Consider the following 4,615-nt stretch of genomic DNA (forward strand, 5'->3'; position numbering starts at 1 on the left):
GCGGTGGGAAGGGCCTGAGGGAAGCCAGGGCGGAGCCGGGAGCCCTCAGAGCCCGGATCCCGCCGGGCGCCGCGGTGCCATGGGTGTGCGGGGCGGGCGGAGGCCGTGAGGGACCCCGCGCCCTCAGAGCCGCGGGCCGGCAGCGCCCCCGGGGAAAGGGCCTGAGGGAAGCCAACGAGAGTTTGGAATTTTCCGTGCAGATTTCTTTGTATTCGTCCTCCCGCTTCCCCTCTTTTTCCCGTTCTCTGGAGCAGTGAATTACATCATCCCCGCGTGGAGAGCAGCGCTTGGCACAATGCGCTCCTGAGGCCGGCATGGATCGATGCCTTATCTCCTGTCTCTAAGGAGACCGTCAGAGTTCGCCTCATCCCTCCATGAAAACGTTTGGAGAGATTCTGTGAGCCCCAGTGTTTAAACAGATCTCACACCTGCCAGGTTGTCCATAAAACCCTCTCTCATGGGCAGTCCAGGCCCTGTTCCCAAAGAGGCACCATCTCAGGTCTCCTGTAGCTCCAGGCAGGCCCATGATGACAGAGTGTGCAGCAAAATTCTGCTTACAACTGCTTTAGGAAGCTCAACTCCCATTCTGCCACAGGTTTTGCTGGAATCTGGGCTGACATGTTGGTAGATCAAAAACTCAGCTGTCAATACACAAAACTTCCTGTTAGTGCTGCCGATGAGCAGGAGCCAAGGCATGGTAGGAAGGGTTTCTGTACATGACCTGTATAAAGCTGGTTCCCTTCAAAACCCAGTGGCAAAACTCCTATTGATTTAAATAAACTACAGCAGATCTACAAACTGGTCTGTGGCACATTTGTGTTTATGGCTCTTACAGTATGTTTGGTGGAGTCACTCCCTTCAGGGACCTAACAGAACAGGCTGCTCATGGAAATGGGACAAACAAGGTCGGGAACCCAGGAAAAAAACCCTCTCTGAACGATTTTGTGTAGTCACAGAGGTAAGAGTACAGGCACTGTGAAAGCACAACAGCAGCAGCAGTGACAGCACCCTTCATTGCCAATAAAATCAGACCTTTGACTCCTGAGCCATAGGAAAACTTAGTCATATGAAAACAGAAAGTTAAAAGTCCTTCAAATCAAACTAGTGAGAGGGAACAGGGAAAAAAAGCAACTAGAGTAATGGCTTTATTACTGAACTCCTAGTTATTACTGCATTGAAAGGCCTATATATAATTTAGATCTATGCTGCAATTGCTTTCACAATCCAAACTGAAACAGGAACCTCAATAAATCTCATGTGTTGCAAAGTTTAGGTAAAAGCCCTGTCAAAAAGATGAAGCAGAATAATACTACACATGCCTATTGTGGCATGGACCTGTTTGCAATGTAAATATTTCTTCCACAGGTACATGTTTGACAGCATCTTATGCAAAGGTGTCTTTCATACCTGTAAAAAATAAACAAAAAGTAGGGAATTTGGCAGTACTGATTTAGGAGAACTTTTATATATACATAATATACATTTACATAAATATATATAGAATCATAGAACATCCTGAGTTGGAAAGGACCCACAAGAACCATCAGTCCTACTCCTGAAGTCCAGCAACAGACAAGCACAAAAATCCCACCCTGTGCCTGAGAATGTTGTCCAAAGGCTGCTTGAACTCTGTCAGCCTTCTTGGTTGTCACCACTTCCTGGGGAGCCTGTCCCCGTGCCCAGCCATCCTCTGGATGAAGAACCCTTTCCTAATATATTCATTTTTAAACAAGAAGACCCTCAAAAAACCCTAATATCTCTGTGCATTAAATACCATTATTCTTTTTTACATACAGCCTCTCTGGCAATCTCTGTACCAGTGACTTCCGTGTCACTGACTGCCCTGTTTATTCTGCCACACCCCAAAGAGCTGAGGACACCCTGCCCACCTTGGCAGGAGAGCGGGTGGCCGAGGTCAGTGCCCTGTATTTGTACCCTCCTGCTGAGGGATCGAACTTTAGCACAACAAAAGATCGATCAGGCACTGCCGGCACCACTCAGTGACAGGAGGCTGTTGGTGGTGTGGCCACACCCCCTGGAATTAGAAATGTGTGGACACCTAAAAAAAATCCCCATCCTTTGCATCTAAACAGTCCAGAGTGAATAATTTTCAAATCCGTTGATAGCATCACTGAAATCCAGGCTGAATGTCATGAACCCAGTAAAAGAAACAAGGCAGAAATTTTCTTTGTTAAGGAAACTGATGGTGGCATTAATCATTGTATTAAAATGGATGGCATTTAAGAGAGGCTGTGTCTTTGCAAAGCACTTTTACAGCTATGTCTGTCAGTTTCCTGAATTTTATAGAACATTGTTATACAGATGGTTTGCATTTGGCTTTTTGTTTTAATGTTTTCTGTTCATTAAATCACAAAACTAATAAAAACTAAACGATTGAGATTCCTCTAGCAGCACAGGAACATTCCTAATGCACAGTCTTATAATTTAATAAGCATCTCAATTGACTATTAAAATCCACATTATGATCAGAACTGTAATTCCAAAGATGAGGTCTTCTGAAAGCTTAATTTACTGTGGTGAGAAGTGGCAGCTGCTCCAACTCAGCAAAATTAGCTTTTTTAACTGAGATGCCAGGGAAAACAGATGTTGATGAGACATTAACAACAAAATCCACCACCAACGTGCAGGTTCATTTCTCACCACCAGAGGAGCCAAGAAGGGCTTCCATGGATGGTAGAAGGGAGAAGGAGGGAAAGGGAGCTGTGGATTAATCAGAGAATAAAACAAGGGGTAGAGTGACAAAAGACATGGAAAGGGTCAAGGGTCTCGATGATTCTCTGCCTTGGCCTTTGCTTTAGTTCCTGCCTCTGCTGGATTTCAAGTTTGGCCAACCCTTATCCTAAGCTGTCCCAAACTTCTCAGCTGGGGGTGCCCACCCATTCCTTATTGACACATCCCTTTGGGAACACCAGACACAGCTGGACCCACCAGTGCTCTGAGCACAGAGTGTAAAAACCCCAGCTGTGGTTGGCTCTTGCAGTACCAGTGAGCCAGAAAGGAAAAGTCTCCCTCATGAACATGTTGCCCTTATTGATCTCCAGGCTCCCAAAAGGGTTCCCATTCTCCCTCATGACCACATAGCTGGGAAAAACACCTACCAAAGGGCTGAACAAGAGGATATTTTATTACCTTTCCTCTTTCCAAGAACCAGTCACAGGGGCTGCAATCACATCGCGTGGTCAGAATGCAGACATGGACTCAGGTGGCTCTTCCCAGCTGTTCACCTGACTTCCAGTGAAACACCAGTGGAGCACTAAATACCAGCCACTGTGTCCATCCACCTCAGGTTTGCTGCCCTCTCACTGCAGCGGTCACATTAACTTTCATTATCTCATTATTAGAAAAGCTTTACTCCTGAATTTAGAGTAGAATATGAAATCAAAAAATACCTAACAAAAAGGGCCAAACTATTCTGGCTTTATGTACTGCCACAGATTTAAAGTGTTGTTTATCCTTGATGCAGGGAGGAAGCAAAACGCTGAGGAAAACAACAGGCTAAAGAGCAACAACTGTTACAAACTTTCCAAAAATATATGCTACTTTATCAAATGTGTTGATTAGACTAGTGACTATTTCGATTATTAAATACTTTCTTTTCAAAGAAAGATAGTTTTTTTTTCTCCACTCTTTTCACAACTTGGATGGAGTTCTACAAGCAGGAATGGGAGCTGGTGCATGCAGAGAATCCTGTGTATGCAAAGTACATTATGTTTGTATAAATGACTGGACGTGGCTACTAAGAACAGCTTTTCACTGTTGCTTTCTCACAGCTTTTTGACACCAGCATCTCAAAACCCCTTTCATTTAAGAAGAATCTCTAAGCGTTTTGCTTAATGGTGAAGGATTTAGGACTTGCCAGTCCCTTACAAGATACCCTCCTACAGCTCACCGGGATCTCCAATCTCTGATTTAGCAAAACAAGTCATAAAACTTGGTCAACAAAGGTGATGCTCCCGGAGGACTTCCCAAGTTATCATCACCCTCTCAGCGGCGCAGCAGGAAGCGCTTTGGGATGTAAATTCCAGCCGTCAGGAAGCACTGGGAGAGAGGTTTGTAAATCGGCTCACCCGAGGGGTTTTCCTCGTAGCTGCCTCCAGCGGCCGCGACGGGAAATCTTCCTCCGAAAGTCCAGAGACAAGCAGCCTCCTCCAGACAGCTTCCCTTGGACCTTCTGCCATTCCGGGCACGTCCGGGCAAGGCCAAGTTTGGTTTTACACCTGGCTGATGAAGCCATTATCACAGCGAGTGAAAAAACCCAACAGCATCGACCGACAGGGACCTTCTTCTGCCGGAGGGGAACTGACACACAGCCAGCGCCAGTTTCAACTGCAAGTGACCTTTCTGCATGCACTCCATGCAGAACACAACTGTTCTGCGCCCTTTTGATCTACTTAAGGGTTTTTTAAAATTAAAATAATCTATATAGATACAGTCTTGCCCACGACCATGGAGAAAATGAACAGAACAAACATCACTAAACAGAAGGGAAAAAAAAAATAATTAAATCAGTATTTTCTGCACAATTGGTTTTTGATGCTTTATTTTCAGAATTGCCATGAAAAACCTAACAGTTTTTGGAGTTTTTTTCTCAAAG

This window comes from Zonotrichia albicollis, chromosome 4 (assembly GCF_047830755.1).
Source record: "Zonotrichia albicollis isolate bZonAlb1 chromosome 4, bZonAlb1.hap1, whole genome shotgun sequence".
Classification (NCBI taxonomy): Eukaryota; Metazoa; Chordata; class Aves; order Passeriformes; family Passerellidae; genus Zonotrichia; species Zonotrichia albicollis.